The sequence below is a fragment of the Esox lucius genome, chromosome 12 (genome assembly GCF_011004845.1).
Source record: "Esox lucius isolate fEsoLuc1 chromosome 12, fEsoLuc1.pri, whole genome shotgun sequence".
Classification (NCBI taxonomy): Eukaryota; Metazoa; Chordata; class Actinopteri; order Esociformes; family Esocidae; genus Esox; species Esox lucius.
This window is the reverse complement of record NC_047580.1, coordinates 10,348,965-10,375,263: the sequence shown is the minus strand read 5'-3', so window position 1 is coordinate 10,375,263 and position 26,299 is coordinate 10,348,965. Positions and strand designations below refer to the sequence as shown.

Here is a 26,299-nt window from a genome sequence, read left to right as displayed (position 1 = left end):
TCATAACATATCATTAACCCTTACCAGACAACACACAACATGGCATGTCTAATGAACACACAATTGTGATATGTTAACCATAGTACCTTGGGTTGGTGAATTTGTATATCAAAATGTCAACCTTTCATTTACTTAACTTGTTTAAATATCCATTTTCATGTCTGTGTTTAAGAGTACCTAACCACTGCCTGTAAGTATCCAGGCTCTGAGAAATTTCTAAATGATTCAGCAACATGTATAACTGCTAAAAGGCTTTACTGTTGTAGTGGCAGCCCTACTGTGAACATTTATAGATTGGTTATGAACATTTATGACTGCTGAAATTATTTTAAAGTGGCTGACCTATGAATATTTATTGAGTTGTAAATGTTCATAACTCAGTAGGTCTGACGCCTTAAAATGAAGTAAGGTTTCAGCAGCTGAAATCTTTCACATCACATTGACAAATGTTCAGGTTTGCCTCTTTAAATTAGGGATAAATTCAACCATTGTACAGTTTCATGACTCATTTTTAAGTGCTCCTAGGTCTGCCACTTAAAACAAGGGATTATTTTAGCAGCAATAAAATATAGTTCAAGGATAGCTCCATTGTTTTATCAACCAAACCGTGTGTTCACCAGACGTGGACAATCACAGAGAATTGTTGTGTTTATATAATATCGTAAAGGTTGCTGTGATTGGAGAGATAAGGAATGAATAATGTCTGATATGTGAATTTGGGTAAGACATAGCATTGGTAAAGACACATGAACATGGTCCTGATAGAGCACTTAAAGCATCCCCCTAATATTTAACTGTACAACTAACTTTGAAATACGGTTGTGTGATGATAAATAAAGGTTTATCCAGTAAATATATACTGTGGACATAAAAAGTCTACAGACCCCTGTTAAAACACCAGGTTCTTGTGATGTAAATGAATGAGACAAAGATAAATCATGTCAGAACCTTTTCCACCTTTAATGTGACCTATAACGTGAACAATTACATTTAAAAACAAACTGAAATCTTTGAGGGGGGAAAATAAAAAATAAAAAACTCACAATACCCTGGTTGCATAAGTGTGCACACCCTTAAACTAATACTTTGTTGAAGCACTTTTTGATTTTATTACAGCACTCAGTCTTTTTTGGTAGGAGTCTATTAGTATGGCACATCTTGACGTGGCAATATTTGCCCACTCTTCTTTGCAAAAATGCTCCAGATATGTCAGATTGCGATATCTTCAGCTCACCCCACAGATGTTCAATTGGATTCAGGTCTGGGCCCTGCATGGGTCCAAAACGTTTATCTTCTTCTGGTGAAGCCATGCTTTTGTGGATTTGGATGTGTGCTTTGGGTCATTGCTGTGCAGAAAGGTGAACTTCCTCTTCATCTTCTGCTTTCTAATGGACGCCTGAAGATTCTCTGCCAAAATTGCCTGTTATTTGGAACTGTTCATAATTCCCTCCACCCTGACTAAGGCCCCAGTTTCAGCTGAAGAAAAACAGCCCCAAAGTATGATGCTGCCACTACCATGCTTCACTGTGGGTATGGTGTTCTTTGGGTGATGTGCAGTGTTGTTTTTGCGCCAAACATACCTTTTGGAATTATCGCCAAAATGTTCAACCTTGGTTTTATCAGACCATTACACATTTTCCCATGCACTTTTGGGGGACTTGATGTTTGTTTTTGCAAACTTTAGCCGGGCTTGGATGTTTGTCTTTGTAAGAAAAGGCTTCCATCTTGCCACCCTAACCCATAGCCCATTTATATGAAGAATATGGGAGATTGTTTTGACATGTAGCACACAGCCAGTACTTGCTATAAATTCCTGCAGTTCCTTTAATGTTGCTGTAGGCCTCTTGGAAGCCTCCCTGACCAGTTTTCTACTCGTCTTTTCATAAATTTTGGAGGAAGGTCCAGTTCTTGGTAATATCTCTGTTGTGCCATATTTTCTACACTTGATGATGACTTTCTTCACTGTGTTCCATGGTATATCTAATGCTTGAAATTATTTTGCACTCTTCTCCTAACTGATATCTTTCAACAATGAGATCCCTCTGATGCATTGGAGGCTCTCTGCAGACCATGGCTTTTGCTCTGAGATGCAACTAAGAAAATGTCAGGAAAATCCTACAAGAACAGCTGAACTTTATTTGTGATTAATCAGAGTCACTTTAAATGATGGCAGGTGTGTAATGACTTCTATTTAACATGAGTTTGAATGTGATTGGTTAATTCTGAACACAGCTACAGCCCAAGTTATAAGAGGGCGTGCACACTTATGCAACCAGGTTATTGTAATGTTTTTCAGTTTGTTTTTCAGTTGAATTGTTCACATTATAGGTGACATTAAAAGAGGAAAATGTTCTGACATGATTTATCTTTGTCTCATTCTTTTACATCACAAAAACCAGGCATTTTAATAGGGGCGTGTAGACTTTTTATATCCACTGTACGTGTTGAACATTTCTCAGTGCATTTCTAAAAGCTAAAACTGTTTTTCAACTGGAGATACTGTAAATAGTGCCTGATGATTTGACAAGCATTGAATGGTTACTGCACTTTTTTCGACCAGTGCAATGTAAGCCCTTATAACAGTTCATAATAATAGTTAATAAAGGATTTAGATGTTATTCAATTGACCCGTAATAAGATAATTATATGGACCAAAATGTGAAGGTCTCTGAACACTCAAATACCCCTTTGCCAAGCTCTCTGTCGTTGACACTGGTGTCTACTATAGGAGAACTCAGACGGGTCACTATTCTTGTGTTAAAAAGGGCATTGGAACACAATAGAACCCTGAACGCCATGCCCTCCGTGGGGGAAAACATGAGCCTTGATGTTATCATTGGCACACAGTAAATAACTGATCTAACAAAGTAAATATTTGCCAAGTCATATATGATTTATTTATTAAATAACCAACATTCTAGCAGTATGGGTCAATGGGGTGAGTCAAAAGTTTCCTCCGCGGAAATGTGTTGTCATGACATTCCCATTGATTTGATGGAGTATCATTCATGTCAGTGCAAATAATGCAAACTCAGTGCAAACTTTCAAGTGTCTTCTAAAACCTCTCTACAGCACGATTTATAATTAGGTGTAGCCTGGCCCGGGGGCGTGAAGGTGACCAGTAGGCTTGATACTGTCCACCCTTGCTGTCTTGCCAGGTGGGCTCTCGTCGCCACTGGGATGCCCTTCCTCCAATGCCTTTCGGGGGAAGAGTCACTGGCTTCTTGTGGTCTCTCTGTTGCGCACTTGTGCAATTGGGCTGCACTCTGCTGGCAATACTCTGCCCTCATTCAGGGTGGTTGCGGTTGGTGGGTGTCCCTTTGGTTGATGCCTGGCAATGTGGGTGGATTGATTTCCTGCCTGTTGGGCCCTGTCCGGGGCCTCCCCCGGGTAGGGCCACTGTGTCGCCGGACCCCCCCGTCTCAGTTCCAAGGTCTTACGCTGCTATATTATGGTGTCAGGTGTCTCTGTAAAAGCACTTTGTGACAACTGCTGTTGTAAAAAGGGCTTCATAAATACATTTGATTGATTGATGTCTTTACCGGATCAATGTGTGATATCTAGCCCAAAAATCTATATTTGTTTTTAAACACTATCAAAATGTTGCATTTACAAAATGTAAGAAATATATATTAACTTTCAATGACTACACCAGAAACTTGAATAATCCCACACTGTGTGACCTCCTCAAATCTCTGCAGATTTAATTCTACTTTAATCTTGCAATGCTGGTCTTTTCTTCTCCACCAACGCACATTTCTGTCAAGAATACATCTTCTTCCCACTCTTTACCCCTTTTATCTGATCTCCTTCTTGCCTGTAGGGTATCTCCAACCACAGCACAGCAACACCCAGTCATAACGATGCTAGAATTGCATTTTTTGGGCAAATGTTGATGATGCACGTATGCCTGTAGGGACATTTCATACCTGTGATAGAATTTCAGCAGAACTCTTTAAAGCAGGTTAGGTAGAGATCAATCAATACATCATCTCAGTAAATTTCCACAATGCACCCCACTTGCTATGACCTCATCTGCTCTAATCAAAGAGGGAAATAGCTGTAAACGCCTCTGGTGCTGGACTGTGGTTGGATTCTTGTCAATCCTGTGGCGCTGGGATTTCTAAAGACAGACTGAAATGTCCTTTTAAACCATGGAGCGTGGGAGTACTTTGATAAAAGTTGGTGTGCAACCTGTGTGGTTTGGGATCCGACTGTGTAGGTGTAGGCCTAGCCATAATTAAACCAGAACCGTATCTCAGCGTTTCCAAGTCCTGGCCCTGAAGCACCAAATAGGTGCACAGTTAAGCATTTTACCACACTTGATTGAGCTAATCAATTTCCCTGTATTTTCAGGCATATGAGTGCATGGGCAAAAACAGAGTTTTGCACCTTTGGTAAGGGCCCCTACAAGGTTTGGGAAGTACTGCCTTATCTGATCGATCTAACCCTTACACTAACCTTTAGTCAGACTGACACCTGAGCCCTAAATCCAACTGAAGTCCAGCTGTTGCTACATCCATTGTAATGAACCAAAACGCTGAACCCGCTTTAGCAGGACCTCCTACACAAAGGCAGGCATTAGCCCAAACCTTAGCCAAAACCTCAGGCCTAATCCGAGCTAAACAAACAGCTGGTGCTTTTGCTTCGCTGTCAGAGTTCTCAGTCAGTGGCTCACACATCCAAGCTTGACTGGGGTTTATCTTACAACTTGAATTATCTATGTCTCTGAACAGTTTAATATCATGAAATAAAAGGAAAACCCAATAAAGCGCTGCCTCTCGTAACAGTGGTTAAAAACTCTGGGTGTGCTAGGAAAATGCCAGCGGCATTCAGACAGAGCTCCCAGTAACATTTTGTTGTTTAAATCAAGGTTTATTTGCATGTTATATGATGTTCATTATAAAATCATAAATAAATGGCAATGTCATTCATTATTTAAGTTATGCATTATTTTTGTTATGTTTCTGGACAGCAGATGCCACAGTTCTTTCAATATCTGACATCACCATTCTACATCAGCTACTTGAAACAGAAGTAGATCTACTTCTCATTAAGTACTGTGGCTGATGAAGTTTCTCAACCAACCTTCAGTTGTTTCTCTGTTGAGCCATCTGACAATCCAGGTTTTGAGTAGAGAGTAGGAAAATCACTGTGGGAGACAAGAAACAAACATCGGTTTGGAGTTGAAAAGAAAATAAACTGTTGTTTTTCAGGTTTCATTGAATGATTTAACACAAAAAGAAAGACTCAGTACGGCTCAGTATATCAACTGTGAGGGAACTGACCATTAAGTCCAATGATTTGAAAGCTCCTTGTTCATTTTTACTTTTTTTACATGAACCATTTGAATGTGACTCATGTAATTATTTAAATGAAACAATATAACTGTTACAGCCTATTCACTAATTACTAAACCTGCAGTGACTATTCTATCAACAGAATGTTCTGTCCATTAACTCTCTTCCTCAATTATATCGTTCTCATTCTAAAGCTAGCTTCAAAGCAGGACCTTCCATGATCAAAGAAAGACACACTCATAATCCATATTTAACCTTCCTGTATTCAATGCAAGTTTGCCAAGCTGCTGTGTGAACTGAAAACAATGGCTAGTAGTGTATTGTGGCTATTGAGAAGAACAGAAGATTGACCCATAAAGACATGATTATTATATGATTCTCTGTGTGTGTGTGTGTGTGTGTGTGTGTGTGTGGGTGCGTCTATGTGTCTGTGTGTGTGTGTGTGTGTGTGTGTCTGTGTCTGTTGTGTGTGTTTGTGTCTGTCTGTGTGTGTGTGTGTGTCTGTTGTGTGTGTCTGTGTGTGTGTGTGTGTCTGTGTGTGTGTGTGTGTCTGTTGTGTGTGTTTGTGTGTGCGTGTGTGTGTACTGTTGCATGCGGCATGATAAATAATGTGTTAACAGTGGGTCACACAGAAATGAGTCCTAAAATATTTGAACACTTGAGAGGGAACTGAATAAACGGGAAAACAGTTTCAAACATTTTGCCGCAATCAGGTATATTATCATAAACGTAATTTTCCTTAATTATGATAATTTATGCTAATATGTACAGGAGAGAAAATGTGGCTTCCTTTCATGTATTTCACGTGGTTGAGTTGTGAACACCAAAATAGCATGCCAAAATATTGCTCATGCACTCTGACTTCTCTTCCTAAGATGAGGCATTCACCACAAACTAAGCTAACCTCTTCAAAAATAACAATTGAGAAAAACCGAAAAACCATGAGGGTTTAAACTAGTAAAGGCAGAAAATGCTGGAATACAACATTCAGTTCCCCTATGGTTTGTCAGAATCATGTTGACATTTCTTGGGAAAACGTCAAAGAAATTCAATGCTGGGATTGTTAAACCATGTTTGTGCTTGTTTGTGAGAGTTTTGGAAGGAAAGGGAGAGACATTCCATGACTGACTAATTGTAGTCCTGGTGAGTTGTTTCAATGGTGTGTGATGCATTTGTTAGGGCTGAATGACTCTAGACAAGCACTGGCCATATGCATTGTGTTGTAGAAAGTAAGTGGGGGTTGTCATTGTTACAGGGCTGATATTCTTTCCTACTGTGAAAGAGCCACATCTGCCATCACAGATTTCAGAGAATGTGGATCAGGTGGTTTTCCCACACATTCAACCCAATAGAATACTTCAAAGGTCACGCAATCAGTTCAGTAATTGAGAGAATTCTTTGGACAATAATAAACATTTCACATTGGCACATAACTCCAATATTAAATACCAAGCATTTCCAGCAGGTAAATATTTTAATGGAAAGCAGGCCTAGAAGCCTCAAGAGTGGAAAATCTGTAATCCATCGCTGATTAAAATATATGGCTTGACTGGCTACTTCTACTAACCTATATTTGCAGTTTTATTTGGTTGGAATTGGCACCTCAAAAAATGACTGCTAAATCATTGTCATTTCATTATATATAAATCATGATATTTTGGATTGGTATAGGTGGCATAACATGATAACTATGAAATTCCTCCAAAAACACACTGTTCTAAAGTGACCTCACACCGTCTCAGATATCACCACCCAACACAGTCCCCATCAAAATGAGGCTCAGGTGTGCAGCAGGTGATGTGGGGTAGGGGGGGGGCACTGCCCTCTCACTGTTAAAAGGCTCGAATCATTTGTCACTCTTATTATGTTTTCTAAACCAATGATTCGTTTGCAAGAAGGAATATTTCAGCTGGTAAGAGGTTTGACAGGGATGATCATGTGACTTATATAGAACTTTAATGTTGACGGATTGTGAATCATTATGAGTAAGTAAATCAGTGGATGTGGATATAAATGCCCTAAAGTCGAGACTGACACACTTTAACACCACAGTCATTGTACTTATCTCTACAGTACAGAGCCAGAACAATAAAAATGTACCATTGCCTAAAAAACATTTTTCACTGTAGGTCAAGAAAAAAAATACATTTGTTACAAGAGGTACAGACAATACTTTCATTCTCTCACTCATACACACACACACACACACACACCCAAACATACACAGGAAAAGTTACTTCCAGGTGAAACAAATAGCAGTGCAATCATTGAGTAAGTCAATAAAAAATCTTCCAGGTTTAATGCAAGTAATAGAAAGACATACAGAAATAGAACAAGCTTCTCGTGAGCCATATCTGAGTGTGTCATTGTAAACACATAGCAACGGATATACCAGAAGGCAGTGAAGCACACATTCTCAGAGAATACCATAACAAACAGTGTTCCCTCAGAACTGGCACCGGCAATAAGAAGAGATAGGACTGTCATGTCTACAGAACATCAGCCTTGAGCCTGGAAAAAATGCCTTTAAAAACATTACTGAATGTATACTTTATGAATCTAACATATTCCTTTACACGCAAACTCACAGATATACTTAGACACATATATACAACCGCAGCGAACCATAGCAGGGGGCACATTTGATGAAGTGCTCTGTCATAATTCCAGGCAGAGCTCGACAATGTCAACAACACATTTAGAGAAATGTCATGTTTCAGTGCAGGTGTGTGTGCTTGTTTGTGTGAGTGCTTATGAGTGTTTGGTGCATGCGTGTCAACCTAACCAACAGTCATGTTTCAGAACAGCTACAATTCCTCATCCTTATAGATGGCTTGCTCATTCCCTGCTCCACACTTGAGCTGTTGTTCAACAGCATCTGTTTGAGTGATTGTGTTCAGCACCACTCCAGCAACCCGAGAACCACTGAATCACTGATGGTAGCAACAGTACCCTCTGCTGGTAGCAAAGCAGAAGATCATCAGTTTATTTTTTGTATGGGAGATCAGAAATCACATAGCACCTCCTGCTGCTAAAAGAAACACCATGCATTATTTTTTTGTAAGGGTGCCTTGAACTGATACTCCAGGCTGTGTGTGGCAACAACAGTTTTTACACCCCGGTCATTGGCACATACAGCCAACAAAGAGTTATGTATCTCCTAAAGAAATCCGTATTGTTGGTGTGAACTTAGATCTTACTTTGAATTTTTTTTAAACAAAACACAAGACTTGTCTGTTTGCATATTAAACGACATTGCATACTGTAAGTCTTTCAAAGCATTTTGCTTAAATTTCTTGGTCATAAAAACTTGGCAAGAACTCTATCAGTGGACTGCAGCCTACCGAACAAAATATATTAGAGACCCCATGTTGCTTGCAAATGTTTGAAGTTTTATGCAGTCTTTGTATGCATAAATATGAAATGTATCAGTCCAAAAAAGAATTAAACAATCCAACATTTTAAGTACACGTAAAAAACATTTGGTTCCGGAGACTGTTTTTGAAAATGTATTAAGGCCAAGCTAATAATCCGAGCCAAAATCAAGTGAGGTAAAAAGGTTTTAATATTTTGTAGTGCATGGTTGCATGAACCAAGTCTTGAGCCTTGGGAAGGTGGGCGATGGAGAAAACATTTTGTAGTTTTATTCAAATCTCCTGTAATTCTACACAGCAGGGACAGATGAATAAGTACACTTTCTTAAAATGTCCAGAAAATCACATTGTATGATTTTTAAATAATACATTTTTCTTTAAGAAGCCCTCCTGTTCTCCACTCATTACCTGTATTAACTGCACCTGTTGGAACTCGTTACCTGTATAAAAGACACCTGTCCACACACTCAATCAAACAGACTCCAACTTCTCCACAATGGCCAAGACCAGAGAGCTGTGTAAGGACATCAGGGATAAAATTGTAGACTTGCACAAGGCTGGGATGGGCTACAGGACAATAGGCAAGCAGCCTGGTGAGAAGGCAACAACTGTTGGCGCAATTATTAGAAGTTCAAGATAACGGTCAATCTCCCTCGGTCTGGAGCTCCATGCAAGATTTCAACTTGTGGGGCATCAATGATCATGAGGAAGGTGAGGGATCAGCCCAGAATTACACGGCAGGACCTGGTCAATGACCTGAAGAGAGCTGGGAGCACAGTCTCAAAGAAAACCATTAGTAACACACTACGTCATGGATTAAAATCCTGCAGCGCACGTAAGCAAGGTCCCCCTGCTCAAGCCAGCGCATGTCCAGGCCCGTCTGAAGTTTGCCAATGACCATCTGGATGATCCAGAGGAGGAATGGGAGAAGGTCATGTGGTCTGATGAGACAAAAATAGAGCTTTTTGGTCTAAACTCCACTCGCCGTGTTTGGAGGAAGAAGAAGGATGAGTACAACCCCAAGAACACCATCCCAACCGTGAAGCATGGAGGTGGAAACATCATTCTTTGGGGATGCGTTTCTGCAAAGGGGACAGGACGAATGCACCGTATTGAGGGGAGGATGGATGGGGCCATGTATCGCGAGATCTTGGCCAACAACCTCCTTCCCTCAGTAAGAGCATTGAAGATAGCTTGTGGCTGGGTCTTCCAGCATGACAATGACTTGAAACACACAGCCAGGACAACTAAGGAGTGGCTCTGTAGGAAGCATCTCAAAGTCCTGGAGTGGCCTAGTCAGTCTCCATACCAGAACCCAATAGAAAATCTTTGGAGGGAGCTGAAAGTCCGTATTGCCCAGCGACAGCCCCAAAAGCTGAAGGATCTGGAGAAGGTCTGTATGGAGGAGTGGGCCAAAATCCCTGCTGCAGTGTGTGCAAACCTGGTCAAGAACTACAGGAAACGTATGATCTCTGTAATTGCAAACAAAGGTTTCTGTACCAAATATTAAGTTCTGCTTTTTTGATGTATCAAATACTTATGTCATGCAATAAAATGCAAATTAATTACTTAAATCATACAATTAGATTTTCTGGATTTTTGTTTTTGATTCTGTCACTCACAGTTGAAGAGTACCTATGATAAAAATTATAGACTTCTACATGCTTTGTAAGTGGGAAAACCTGCAAAATCGGCAGTGTATCAAATAATTGTTCTCCCCACTGTACGTCACAGAAGACTCAAGGTCATAGATTACACTTGTGCAAATGTATTGATAATTAAAAACTGAAATATCTCATGTACATATGTATTAAGATCCTTCACCATGACACTCAAAATGTAGCTCAGATGAATCCTGAATACTTTAATCATAACAGAGACATCTTTCCAACATAAATGAGTCCACCTTTGGCAAATTCCATGAAAATCAAAACAAGACACTGTTCATCACCAGGCTAATACCATAACTTTGGTGAAGCATGGCGGTGTCAGCATCAAGCTACGGGGATGCTTCTCAGTGGCAGGGACAAGAAGACTGGTCAGGATTGAGGGAAGGATGAATGGAGTAATATACAAATACATTATTAATGAAAAAACTGATCCAGAACAGACAGGATCTCAAACTGGGGATCTCAAATCAATCTTTAAACATGAAAATGACACAAGCACACAACTAAATCAACACTGGAGTGGCTCAGGAAAGTCCGTAAATGTCCTTGAGTGGCCTGCCAAAGTCTGGACTTGAACCCCATTGGAACAACTGTGATGAGACCTGAAGATAACAGTTATGTTATTTTGTGTGTTTACAGTTATGTTATCTGATATGTTTGAGAGGATTTACAAGTAAGAATTGAAGAAACTATCCAGGTTTATAAACTGGTAGACGCATACCCAAGAAGACTCAAAGCTCAGATCACTTCCAAATTTGCTTCCACAAAGTACTGAATAAAGGGTTTGAATGCATGATATATTTAAATATATATTTTTCAATTAATTGGCACAAATTTCAAAAAAACATGTTTCAGCTTGGTTCTTATTGGGCTCTGTGTGAAGACTGATGGCAAAAAAAGATTGAATCAATTATCAATGATGTCTGTAACAAACAATAAATGTGAAGAAAGTGAAGGGGTTTGAATAAGGTCTTTAAACCAAGGCACTGTATAACAGAACTGTCCAGGAAGGGGTTTGAATAAGGTCTTTAAACCAAGGCACTGTATAACAGAACTGTCCAGGAAGGGGTTTGAATAAGGTCTTTAAATCAAGGCACTGTATAACAGAACTGTCCAAGAAGGGGTTTGAATAAGGTCTTTAAACCAAGGCACTGTATAACAGAACTGTCCAGGAAGGGGTTTGAATAAGGTCTTTAAACCAAGGCACTGTATAACAGAACTGTCCAGGAAGGGGTTTGAATAAGGTCTTTAAACCAAGGCACTGTATAACAGAACTGTCCAGGGTAGTAATCCAGGGTACCCTGTAGGGTAAAGTCATACAAAAGTACATGTTAGGACCTAGGGAATGTTTCATTTAGCACCAAACCAACATCCATAAGTAAGTTTTCTAGGACTAAATCAGATTGCAGGTGTGCCTATACTAGTGTGACAGAAGGAGCAGAGAGTACAGTTATGTGTCATCAGAACAAATTCCTATTACCTGGATTTAAGAGACACAGACATCATTATTGTGTTTGAAAGCAGATTCTACAAAATGTACCAGGTTTTCCTTTAAATGTGGATTTTTTTTTTTGTTTTTTTTATTGTTTACTTTTTTGCAGGATGTCCGGATATTCTATTTTGTATCCAAAAGATGGAAAAAGGTATTCATTTTTATTTTTTGGGAAAACATTGCTTTTCAGCTTCATTGTCCATTTTCCACAGGGTACTGTGCATACCTGTCAGGGCCTGACTGCCGAGGTGCTTCTAGGCATCTCTGCACTGCCGTTCTGATTGTCCCCAATAAGAGGCAGAAGCCCGGCGTTGCCTTTAATTGGGGAGCTTATTTAAGTTGCCCGTTTGGCCTTTTGCTTAGTGGTTCATAGTTTGTGGTTGCACTTAGTTTGTAATCTGCCTCTTCTTTTGTTGGTTTCTGTTCAGTTTTATAAAGAAGAACATTAAAAGGATGTTTCCCTTGAACTCTGTGCCTGTGTCCTGCCTCCTCAACCAGGAAATGTTCCTTACCACTGTGCATCTGCCTGTGGTGACTTTAAGCAAAACCAAAACTACTTCCTTGATGCAGAGACTACTGACTACAGAACATATTTGTATATACAGTTGTGCTCAAAAGTTTGCATACCCTTGGAGAATTGGCAATATATGTATCATTTGTTAAAAAAAAAAACTTAAAAACATGAGTGAGCAGGCAAAACAAGTCTTATATTTCTTTTGGGATTCACTTTGAACTGTAGGTTATAACAGAATGGTACAATCATTAAATAAAACATGTCAACAAAGAAAACAATGAACTGACCCCTGTTCAAAAGTCTGCATTCCCTTAGTTCTTAATACTGTGTATTGCCTCCTTTAGCATCAATGACAGCATCCAATCTTTTGTTATAGTGGTCTATGAGGCCCCAATTTCCTGCAGGTGGTATAGCTGCCCATTTGTTTTGGCAAAATGCCTCCAGGTCATGCAAAGTCTGTGGTCGTCTTGCATGAACCGCAGGTTTGAGATCTCCCCAGAGTGGCTTGATGATTTTAAGGTTAAGAGACTGTGATGGCCAATCTAGAACCTTCACCTTTTACTGCTGCAACCACTGAAGGGTCAACTTGGCCTTGTGCTTAGGGTCATTGCCGTGCTGAAAAGTCCAAGAGCTTTCATGCAGAAGAATGCAAATTGTCTGCCACTATTATCAGATAACATGCTGTATTCATCTTGACATCAATTTTCATAAGATTCCCTGTGCCTTTAGAGTTCACACACCCCCAAAACATCAGTGAGCCACCATCATGCTTTACAGTGGGGATAGTATTCTGTTCACTATAGGCATTGTTGACCCCTCTCCAAACATAGCACTTATGGTTGCGACCATAAAACTCTATTTTGCACTCATCACTTCAAATTAGTGTGCCAGAAGCTGTGAGGCGTATCAAGGTGTTGTCGGGCATATTGTAACCAAGCTTTTTTGTGGCACAGTAAAGGCTTCTTTCTGGCAACTCGACCATGCAGCCCATTTTTTTTCAAGTTTCATTGTATTGTGCTCCTTGAAACAACCACACCATCTTTTTTCAGAGCAGCCTGTATTTCTCCTGAGGTTACCTGCGAGTTCTTCTTTGTATCCCGAACAATTCTTCTGGCAGTTTTGGCTGAAAATGTTTCTTGGTCTACCTGACCTTGGTTTGGTAACAAGAGATCCACTTCTTAATAAGTGATTGAACAGTACTGATTGGCATTTGCAAGACTTTGGATATCTTTTTATATCCTTTTCCATCTTAATAAAGTTCCATTACCTTGTTACGCAGGTCTTTTGACAGTTCTTTTCTGTTCCCCATGGCTCAGTATTTAGCCTGCTTAGTGCATCCATGTGAGAGCTAACAAACAAAATTACTATTGATACACTGGCAGTAATTGCAATTTGAAAAGCTACAGGTGTGGGAAATTAACCTTTAATGGCCATTTTCACCTGTTGTGTGTCACCTTGTGTGTCTGTAACAAGGCCAAACATTCAAGGGGTGTGTAACCCTTTGATCAGGGCCATTTGGGTAATTTCTGTTATCATTATGATTTAAAAAGGAGCAAAATAACTATAATCAATGCCAAAATTTCACAATTTCTGCCAGGGTATGCAAACTTATGAGCACAACTGTATTGTTTCATTCCTAACTGGTACTCTTTAAAAAATGTACTGATGCAACTGATGAGGGGGATTTTCTACTCCTTAGCTAAGTTTTCGGTTGATAGTATGTCGTGTGAGTGTATTACAGAAAAACGAAACACATCCACATGTTTAGAATCTCTCTTTTTCAAATTGAGTAACTTATGAGTTTGTAGCTCCAACCAATGAGGTCATGGCTGTTGTCTATCCATATGACAACCTACACTGATGACTCCGGACAGATTTGGCTGTATCTAAGGCTTTGTGTGTCTGAGTGGAAAATGCCAATAACCAGCATGTTTCCCCAGCTCTCTATAAGAGGTTTGATATGTCAATATTTATTCCATAACATATGATTATATTTAGAAAATGTATTCAAATACTTTTCATGTTTTTATTATTTTTACATATTTATTCTCCATTGACACATATTACCTAGAGAACTGCACCATTTTAGGGAATTGAAATCTATATTCATTTCTATTCACAATAACTATGAGGTCTATAAGCATGCCCCTGGCCATCTTTACACTGGCTGGGCGCCATAGTCTGGATCTGTCAGGAAATAGATTCATCTAGGCATCTCTGTGTTTTGTTTCAGGTGTCCCCAATCAGAGGCAGCTGGCCTGCATTGCCTCTGATTGGGGACCTTATTTTAGTTGCCCTTATATTCATGGTGTTGTTGCTCCATGGGACACTTAGTTTGTGTGCTGTTTCTTTTTGGCTTTTGGTTCAATAAATCTACCTTTTGGGCCTGTTGAACTACCAACTTGCATGCATTTACTTCCACCACTCACCAAACAATCACAATTACATTCCTTTGAAAAATATGTAGGCTAATAATAAGATACTAAATAGCCTTTCTATATTTTGTACAACCATTATTTTCAGTAAAATGATATCATTATGCATTATTATATATACAGTACAGTACACTTCATCCTGCATTTTCTCCATCCTGAAAGTATACTCATCGACCAGTTTTTAGTGTTCTGCACCTGAAACACTTTGTCTGTGTGTAATTAAGGAAATAAATGAAGCTGTCATCTTCCAATTACCAAGCTATTCCCCAGACTGATGGGGACCAATAGGGACCAACAGATGTTGCTAATGTCATGGTTTAGGATTTTACGCAATTACAAATTGGACTGAGAATGTATGACTGCCTCCTTGCACTTTTAAGTTCAGAGATTTTGTGAATAGTTGGCCCCTGAAACTTTTAACCATTATAAAAGCAAATAATATAAAAACTCTCTGCCTTTTGAATCAACGAAATAACAATGAGCAATTCCAAATTGTAGAGGTTACAGTGCACTATGACATGCTGAGGTATTCACTAGAGGGCAGTATATGAGAGCAAGTAGGCCACGAGCATTGCTTATTTCACTGCACACAGCAGACCTACAGTGGTGGTCTTTAAACCTTCTTACACTTTTAACTATGCTCTTTTGCTTTGAAAGAAGAAAAAGTGATCAAGAGGTCTGGTGTGAAATGATGGCCACTGGTCTCAAATGCTAATAGCCAAACATTATTCTATACAAATAAGTACATTAAAAAGTGCCAGCTTAGATACAAATATTTTATAAGAAAGCATATTGTACTCATCATATTGTACTCATAACGTAGGAGATTAACTTAAATATGTCCAAATGCCCAATTCGTCATGCGACGCGTAGCGGGCAGTCGGAGATGTGCCCATATGTATTCCGAGGTCCCATGGGATAGCCGTCACACCCGAGTGGGGTACAGAGCACCAAACGAGTCGTGAGTGGTCTGATAGTTGGGGAGACTGTTTTACCCAGAGTGCACTGTAGGCTGCTCACTGAAACACCACTTTGGTTAGCATAGCCGTTGGAAAGGGTGGTCTGCTGTTCGTTTTGAGACGCATATACATCTCGTTTCATTGAGCAGTCCCGGTCTCTACGCACTCGTTTTATTTTTTCAGCGTGAGACAGTGAGGGAGAATCTGTACCCGCGCACTGTGGACTTTAATGTGGATACAATACCTGATTTATAAAGATTCATGGGGACACTTTAGTGGAAATCTTGACAACCCTGAATGTAAACAGGTAAGAGTAATTTAAAATATATATATTTCTCGATTCAAATGGCATGATTTCATTTTTCTGATGAATGTGCAGTGATTTCTCCAACTTCAAACACCTCTCCTATACGTCTTTCTGTCTACCTATTATTACATTCTAAACTGTTTAAATTGGTAATAGGAAACTACAATGATGTATAGATTACATGCCTATAAACTACCAATCGATTACACGAGAAATTATATGGGATACATTTGTTTTCATTTATGACATGACAGCTCTCATGGTATTTCTTAACGACGTTGATCATACTTGTTTTTCGTAATAGTCTTAGCCAAACGTGGTCGTTGAATTTGTAAGAAGCAACCATACATTCACATCTCTATTTTCTTTACCGCGATATAACACAGTAGGCTTATTGAGAAACCTGTACTTATTTAGACTGAACCCTGCAACATATGGCATCTTCCCGACATATGCGCTCAAAAGCAGTAGTTTAAAGGGGTTGAGGACACATTATTGGCCCCTAGACATCTTTACGACAATGAAAGATGACCCAGCTGCCTAGGCCACTTCTAGCTGCACAAAGATTACGCTCAACAAGGATGGCGGTGTTGGCGCCTGCTTGGTGCTGAGGTAAGCGTGTCTTTGCGTGTGTGTCAGCGCGCGTGTCTTTGTGTGTTTGTTTGTTTGTGTGTGTGTGTATGTGTGTGTGTGCATGCATCCGTGCGTATGTGACAGGCGCATCATTCATGGGATATCTAATTCCATTAGTCTCCCTGGCTGGAAGAAAAGACTAATGAGTTGACCCAAATGTAAGTGCGCCAAGGAAAATGCTACTTACAGATTCCACTATAATAAATAGATTTTTGTATATTATTTTCATTCTTCTCGCTGCTATTGGTCAAACAGCTTGGTGATATTTTTGTAAAACAATAACTTTATGAAGAATTTTTAGTTGAATAGAAATTCATACAGAACAAGCTACCCAAATTTGCATGCAATACCAAGCATTCTGTGTTGTCATAATTGTGTGACCATGTTTTACTATAATTTGTATCACCTAAAATTCCCTGAAAGGATAGTAAAACATGAAAAATTGACAGTGGCATCATTTTGCTGGTCCCATGTGAAGCTTTTTTAGGTTTAGGGGTTATGTTTAAAGAAAGGTTAAAATTAGGGTTACCGTTAGAATGAGCGATATTGTCATTGCCTGTGGGTCGAACAAAGAGCAGGGCAAATTGGCTCAGCAAAGCCTGATGTGGACAAGCAGCATGTCAGACTGCACTGCCTAATCTTGTTGTGTTCTAGCGCCTCCTCGTGGTACGTGGTGCATCTACAAGCTCAACCTGGCAAATGCTTTCTACTTGAGCAAGCGGATGCAAGATGTGCATTGAAGGACATTACTCCTTTTTTTGATGTTTGCTGTGAACATCAGGGAATAGGAAAGGGATGAAAATGGGTTAAATTAATTAATAAATAAAGTTGCAGAATTATGGGAATTTACTCTTAAAAATATATTAGATATAGGATTAGGAGTTAAGGTACGTGTGTCAAACTCATTCCTCAAGAGTCTAATGGCAGCTGGTTTTAAGACCCATTAGGTCCATGAGTGGAGTTCCTAATTAATCAATTAAGTTTATCCATCAGGAATATAGGAGGAGAAAAGAACTTGGCCCCCTGTAGAATGATTTTGACACTTACGGGTTAGAGGTTTAGGTCTAGGGTGGTTATGGGTGAGGGTTAGGGGTTATGGTTAGGGGTTATGGTTAGGGTTTAGGTCTAGGGTGGTTATGTGTGAGGGTTAGGGGTTATGGTTAGGGTTAGGGTTATGGTTAGGGTTAGGGGTTATGGTTAGGGTTAGGGGTTATGGTTAGGGTTTAGGTCTAGGGTGGTTATGTGTGAGGGTTAGGGGTTATGGTTAGGGCTTATGGTTAGGGTTAGGGGTTATGGTTAGGGTTTAGGTCTAGGGTGGTTATGGTTAGGGTTAGGGGTTATGGTTAGGGTTTAGGTCTAGGGTGGTTATGGGTGAGGGTTAGGGGTTATGGTTAGGGTTAGGGGTTATGGTTAGGGTTTAGGTCTAGGGTGGTTATGGGTGAGGGTTAGGGGTTATGGTTAGGGGTTATGGTTAGGGTTTAGGTCTAGGGTGGTTATGTGTGAGGGTTAGGGGTTATGGTTAGGGTTAGGGTTATGGTTAGGGTTAGGGGTTATGGTTAGGGTTAGGGGTTATGGTTAGGGTTTAGGTCTAGGGTGGTTATGTGTGAGGGTTAGGGGTTATGGTTAGGGCTTATGGTTAGGGTTAGGGGTTATGGTTAGGGTTTAGGTCTAGGGTGGTTATGGTTAGGGTTAGGGGTTATGGTTAGGGTTTAGGTCTAGGGTGGTTATGGGTGAGGGTTAGGGGTTATGGTTAGGGTTAGGGGTTATGGTTAGGGTTTAGGTCTAGGGTGGTTATGTGTGAGGGTTAGGGGTTATGGTTAGGGGTTATGGTTAGGGTTTAGGTCTAGGGTGGTTATGTGTGAGGGTTAGGGGTTATGGTTAGGGTTTAGGTCTAGGGTGGTTATGTGTGAGGGTTAGGGGTTATGGTTAGGGTTTAGGTCAAGGGTGGTTATGGGTGAGAGTTAGGTTTAGGGGTTTGTGTTCAAGGTTTGTGGTTAAATGTTTTTGTTGTCTCCACAAGGATAGTATTACTGAGTGTGTGTTAACCATCATTTGTTTGAAGGTTTCGCATTTCAACCTCCTTCAACCTTGTGCCATTTTGCTTAATTGACATTCAGCTGAAGCTCTACCATGCAATAATGGTACACAGCCACAGCTTGTACATAAATACCAGGCTCAATATTTTAGTGATATTTGAACACTCACTTTATGATCTGACCTTCATCAAAAAAAAATACTGGACTGTTGCTACTAATATCTAAAAACTGCCTGATGCTGGCATTAAACCTTTATTTATTGTTGATGGTAGACACAACAGGATATTTGCTATAGTTTAAAGTCCTCTAAAATTGTTGAAGGCTTATTTTTCTATTAAAAGTGTGTTTACCAAATTGTCAAGGACACACACACTTATAAGTCAGACCAATTAGAGCACAAAGGCCACCATTGAATTTCAGTGGGTCAATCGTCATTGACTTTTTAGGAGAATAATGTCAATAAAAACAACATGCAGATGTTCCAATTGATTAGAGAACGCTCGATACAAACCAATGCTCCTTGGTGCAATTGGAGACAGAGCGTTTCCTGGTCTTTGTTTTTGTGTATGTTTTGTTTTCAACCTTGTAATTTCTTTTACACTGCTGGAAACCTTTTCGACTGGAGATGTAAATTGTGCATATCAATGATCCTATATCAGTTACCATTATCATCGTTGTTCATCTTATGTTTCTACTAGATGGGTTGTCAACTTTATTTAATTCTACTATGTTTAGATTGGAAACTAATTTCCGAGAGACATCTGGGAATAAAACATTTCCCATTGTTTTAGTGCAATTATAATTTTTCACTTTTAATACAAAACTCTAATTGTTTATTAAATGGCAAACCCATTTTGTAATACAACACACAAAATCATACTTTCACTTTTTCATCAAACTAAATGTGTATTTCCTTAAGAAATTATATATTTCAAAATGTTCATATAAAGTGCTTGTCTTTCACAATGTGTTTCAAAAATACTCTTTGACAGTAAAATGTTACTGTAATCAAAATATTGCATTACACTCTTTTCTGATTGACTATAAGTTCCAAAAATGTGTTGTATGTGGCCAATGTAACAAAACTTGTATAACACAATGGGTTGATATGGCCTTAGCCATGGAATTTTGGCCATATACCATGACCCCTGGTAAACAGTCTTACATCAGCATTCAGTATTAACCTGATTTATAATAAGCCATCCCCTGATTTATAATAAGAAAACCACTTGCACTAACGCTTTTCAAAACATTTCCATGTTTGTTCAAAGGTATGATTATTGAAAACATTATTCAAGTCACTGATGCATAAAATGAATTTATTGTTTAGATATTACAACATACAACACTTTAATGAAATGAAAGAAATGTTTATTTTGCTTCATGGTTGCCTCGATAATTTGGTCATAACTTCTCATCTGCATCATATTAAGTATCATAATTGTTCATACCCCTGGGGAAAACTTTTTGTCAGGGCATGTCCAAGGGTGAAAGAGTATGGTATGCTCATGGAGATATCTATTGTACATTGTTCACCTCCATGTAGTTTGATTTAACTGTATTATATTAACATGTCTTTAGAATCACAGAGGTTGTGGGATCGATTCCCCTTGGGGTATTGTAAAATATTTGTGGAGTCACTGTTGCTAGAGCATGATTAACAGTCCTCACCAGATAGGGCTTGGCCAATTTGCACCTCCTATTATGAGAGATCTGGACACTGTCAGTTTGCCGTAACCAAGATTTGAACACCTGATTGCAGTGATCCAGTTATACTGAGGGGCATTGAATTATACCACTGGTGTAATTCAAGGAGGGGAAAGGGGCACTTCCCACCCAGTGTTTGTAGAAGGCAAACTTTTCCCCTGCAAAAGTAATTTAATAAAAAAAAGTTTTGTTTATATTGGGCCGAACTGTTGGCGCTTGTCTTCCTCCTGCTCGCATTTCAAAGCCAGGCCAGCCCTGATCCTAAATCCATTCCACCTGTGTTCTATGGAGAAAAAAAAACAACTCTCCATAAATCCCGTACAGTAGCCTGTCCAAGGAAAATGAATTAGACTTTGAGCAACAGACCTTGCTTTATGGAACGTGGATGATAAATATCAGTTTTCTTGATTGCTATTTCTCTTTAACTGTAAGATTATGAGTAGGTATTTGCACTTTGATCTTGGCTGCATTGCTGCATTGGCAAGATCGATTAAAGTCTATCATTATACAGCACATAGCTATGACCGCAACTAAAGGAGACAGATATTAGCTAATCTTCAGTTGCGGAAAGTGACATAGATTTACAGAAAATAAATTATTTCAATAAATTACTTCAATCTCAATCTCATCAGAAACACATTTCTCATTGACAACTTTATGTATATAATCTCTATAGACTGTATGTACTATATGGGGATCTGAATTTGTTCATAGCTGTCAATAAAGTTGTTAAACATATTTTTTCCTATTGTAATGCCACTAAAAAAACAGAGCCCACTGTTCAAACGTGTTGATTGCTGATGACGTCATGTCATGAGACCTCCAAAACTACGGATATAGCTGTTTTCTTAATCCCACTCCCAGGAATCTGTTTTCTGGTAGGGAGGGAGCCCAAATGGTAAGTGGAGTCCTTTATTTTCAGTCAAAGCTACATTCCTTACAGTGCAAAAAGCAGCTAACGCGTTACAGTAATACTAATAGTAGCCAGACTAGGCACTTTTAGCTAGTCAGTTGGGCTGTAACTAAACCAGTGACAGGATATTACATTAATTTAGCTGTGCCAGCCATTTATTTATTTTTACTACTATATTCATCATTTTACAATGTGTATTATACAACTAGTGAATGACAACTTCCTCTAAGATCACCTATCATAATTAAGAGATATGCATCATAGAGATTTCTTTTCATTAGGTATCATTACCAAAGTAGTTTGTCTACAGCTAAATTTAATTTCTCTGTACTATAGGAGAATAGATGTATAACTGCTAAGGGAATATCAACAGAGTTAATTTGACTTTCTTATTTAGCTAACTCAGCAGAGTGTGAGCCAGAGGCAGGAACTTTTAGAGAGATGAGAGGGACAGTAGGGTGGATGCTGAGGTGATTGATAAAAGGGATGCTGCAGAATAGTCCTTGTGTAATGCACTAACCTTTTTAGTATATTACAATGCCCTGTGTTCCAGTTGTTGTGTAGACTAATGCCTTACAATGTCTTACTGTCATATGAATTAGATTCAGTCTATTGTTTAAATTCAATCTATTGTTTTTATCATACTCCAAAAAACAGAGGAATGCACTTTGTACAGTGTCCTCCAGAATAATTGGACCCCTTGGTAAAGATAAGCAAAAAAAAGGCACAACTAATCTACTCATCTAACATTTGAGATTTAATTCAATACAATGTGATGCCACCTTCATGTCAGCAAGCTATTTGGACATCTTGTCAAAAGAAAGTAATCTGACCATAGCATCTGGTTCCTATCAAAGTTCCAATAACGTGTAGCAAACTCCAGGTGGTAACATTGATGTCTTAACATGAGTTGAGGCTTTATTCTGGCAAGATGTCCTAACAGCTTGTTGGCATGGAGGTGGGCATCTAATTGTAGTTCTGGAGACTTTTCCAAAATTTTTCCAACTGTGATCATTTTTAACTCCTCAGACCTTCCTTCTAAGGGTGTGTGGGGGCAAAATTCATTTTCCAGGTGATGTCATCACAGTCCCAGTAGATTAAAACATATACACTCACCTATAGGATTATTAGGAACACCATATTAAAACTGTGTTTGGCCCCCTTTCGCCTTCAGAACTGCCTCAATTCTACGTGGCATTGATTCAACAAGGTACTGAAAGCATTCTTTAGAAATGTTGGCCCATATTGATAGGATAGCATCTTGCAGTTGATGGAGATTTGTGGGATGCACATCCAGGGCACGAAGCTCCCGTTCCACCACATCCCAAAGATGCTCTATTGGGTTGAGATCTGGTGACTGTGGGGGCCATTCCAGTACAGTGAACTCATTGTCATGTTCAAGAAACCAATTTGAAATGATTCAAGCTTTGTGACATGATGCATTATCCTGCTGGAAGTAGCCATCAGAGGATGGGTACATGGTGGTCATAAAGGGATGGACATGGTCAGAAACAATGCTCAGGTAGGCCATGGCATTTAAACAATGCCCAATTGGCACTAAGGGGCCTAAAGTGTGCCAAGAAAACATCCCCCACACCATTACACCACCACCACCAGCCTGCACTGTGGTAACAAGGCATGATGGATCCATGTTCTCATTCTGTTTATGCCAAATTCTGACTCTACCAGCTGAATGTCTCAACAGAAATCGAGACTCATCAGACCAGGCAACATTCTTCCAGTCTTCAACTGTCCAATTTTGGTGAGCTCGTGCAAATTGTAGCCTCTTTTTCCTGTTTGTAGTGGGGATGAGTGGTACCCGGTGGGGTCTTCTGCTGTTGTAGCCCATCCGCCTCAAGGTTGTGCGTGTTGTGGCTTCACAAATGCTTTGCTGCATACCTCAGTTGTAACGAGTGGTTATTTCAGTCAAAGTTGCTCTTCTATCAGCTTGAATCAGTCGCCCCATTCTCCTCTGACCTCTAGCATCAACAAGGCATTTTCTCCCACAGGACTGCCGCATACTGGATGTTTTTCCCTTTTCACACCATTCTTTGTAAACCCTAGAAATGGTTGTGCGTGAAAATCCCAGTAACTGAGCAGATTGTGAAATACTCAAACTGGCCCGTCTGGCACCAACAACCATGCCACGCTCAAAATTGCTTAAATCACCTTTCTTTCCCATTCTGACATTCAGTTTGGAGTTCAGGAGATTGTCTTGACCAGGACCACACCCCTAAATGCATTGAAGCAACTGCCATGTGATTGGTTGATTAGATAATTGCATTAATGAGAAATTAACAAGTGTTCCTAATAATCCTTTAGGTGAGTGTAAATGATTGCCCTGTTAGTGGAGATGGGTTTTCTTGTGTGTAGCTACCAATTATATTTTATAGCCTTTGCCTAATTTATGAAGATTATTTATTTAGAATTTAGCAGACGTGGTTACCCAGATTGACTTACAAAGAGTTCACCAAATACTTCATGATGTTTACAGATGTCTTAAGGAGATTGACATATTTGTCACTTCTTATTTATACCCCAAACAGGAAGTCATAGATGACTACTTAAGAGTGACTGATGACTCAGGTGAATAAAAAATAGAAATAAGGGAAGTTACTTATATTAGATTTGGTTGAAAATATTTTTTGGCATGCCAATAATGGTGACTCACATGTTTCTCAAAGAAACATTTATTTTTATAGTGTAAGGTTAAGCTCATAAACAACAATTACATTTTTAGAATTTTTTTGTTATTCTTTAGAGAGGGGATAAATATTCTAGAGCGAGTTATGTCATTCTACACCAGACCTCCATGGCATGAATAGTTCTTATCTACTACTATGGAATATCCAACCTACTTAGTCTGACTGTTTCACCTTTGCACTACTCCATTGATAAAACCTTTTACATATTCTAACACTGAGATACAATGTTGACCTATGTATTATTATTATTCATTAATCATTAGCACTCATTTACATTTCTCAAACACCACCTACTTACAGCAGAAAATAGCAGCCAAGGACTGAAAAAAAATTGGAATGCATGCTTGCCTAAGGTGTTGCTGCACTTCGAATCACAGTATTAGCTTCCGAATTCTTTCTCTGGAAGGGCTGTTTGTTCATTGAGCGATCAAATATAAGGTTACGGTAGAATGCCCTAGCCCTATAGAGAAATGTGATCTGGAGACTTGCCACGGAAGACAGTGACGATCAATAAAGGACAGAAGTGTGAGTGTGGGTGTGTGCGAGTGCGCGAGTGTGTGGGCGTGTGCAGGGATGCTGGCATGTGCGTTTGTTTGTGGGTGGGAGACAGAGATTAGGCTTATGTTTTCCTTGTCCGACTGCCTATCCATCCATTTCTGAGGGAGATGGAGAGTCACTACAGACTCTACCATCAGGCCTGACTGACACTAACTCTCAGTCCGAATGTAATTCCTTAATGCACTCCAAGAATCAAAGATCTAATAAGGAGTGGAAGGATCTCCTCAATAATGAAACCCAGTCAGCATCTCAGCAGCCCCAACAGCAGGGCAAAGGCACAGGGCTCAGAGGATTAATAAATTACAGAGTCTGAGCTTGACACACGCTGCCCCAACGTCTGGGATCTGCCAATACCCTTCCTCATTTACCACCAGGCTCGGCCCGCACAGTCACAGTGAAATAAGCAGTGTTCCAGTTGACGAGGATGGAGTCATCAAGGTTTCCCTGATGCTGTGCAGTACAGTAGACAGTTGCTCTCCCTAATTGGTGGAAACTGCTGCAGACCATGACCATCTATCTGTGGTGCCGCTGGGTAGCGGTGTTTCGGAAGAGGAGGAAATGCAACGTGGGGATTCGTTTGTTTTTTAAGGATGCAGGCTTATTAGGCGTGGGGCGACTCATTCAGTGAGTCGATATTACCGTGTTGTATTGGTCTATAGCTTATTATAAACTGGCTGTTGACTTGCATTAAAATATGAAGACTCTGCCCCGTTGCCATAGCAGCAGAAATTAATAGTCACAGTCAGTTGTGTTCTTGGTCAAATAATGCCTTGCATTATTTGTTGTCACATTACTCATATTATTAGTTTTTCTCTGATTATTTTAACAAATCCAGTGTGCAAATGAACCTGTTATTTGAGCCCATTAACTCCACACAGTGTTTGTCTGTGTGGAGTGAATTTAGACTCTGCTGAGAACAACCACTTTCACGCACAACCTTTTACCACATTTTGACAAAATGTCAAGTCTTGTAGAAAGACAGTTTCATTATGAAATACACACAGTTTACAATGCATTGATCTATGAGCAGTTCTTCCTCTGAATGGCTTAAAGAGTGTACAATACGTTATATCGAATGCCTCGTTTGACTATGAGGGATTTCTCTTGGCCTAATGCAATGGGATCATTTGCTTCCTTTCTTATCCAAGATTTGAAGACAAACAGCATTTGGCCAAGAGAAACCCCTTTAGAGGAGCTGAGAGGAGTTGCCCCTTACTGTTTCTAGTCGGCATATCTCCCTGCTTAGCCAAACCCCATGACTCTTATGTTAGAGGCAATAAGGTCTAACACTCACCCAGCAGTTTACTTCTGGTCAAATAGTCTCGATTAATCTTCGTACTACTACAGCTACTACTGGCATTACTAATGATAGTTTTACTGCACCACCATCTTCACCAGCGCCACCACCACCAAATGGACTCACCTACATTTAAGTGTGTGAATTGTAAATATTGTAAAGTCATGTTTAATTGAATTCTGGGCTTAATAATTGAATTGTAGTCCCATGAGGATGGCTTATACAGCCTTGCCTCTGACAAGCAGTGCAAAGGCTCACCTTGAGGGGGCTAAACTGTTCAAATACACACCAGAGCACTTCACCAGTAAGTGGGGAGGATTAGTTTATATATATATATATATATATATATATATATAGATAGATAGATAGATAGATATAGATAGATAGATAGATAGATAG

The 26,299-nt window shown here is 39.5% G+C and overlaps 1 protein-coding gene across 3 annotated transcripts in view; it reads left to right on the top strand.

The window, feature by feature from the left end:
• Positions 1-15,707: 15,707 nt before the first annotated feature.
• The window catches only part of LOC105030110 (poly(rC)-binding protein 4), a 46,289-nt gene continuing 35,697 nt past the window's right edge, over positions 15,708-26,299 (top strand). For all 3 annotated transcript variants that reach the window (XM_020051966.2, XM_010903774.4, XM_013136538.3), the window contains exon 1: positions 15,708-16,051. The gene's annotated coding sequence lies outside the window, so the exon portion shown is untranslated. The remainder of the gene's footprint in view (positions 16,052-26,299) is intronic.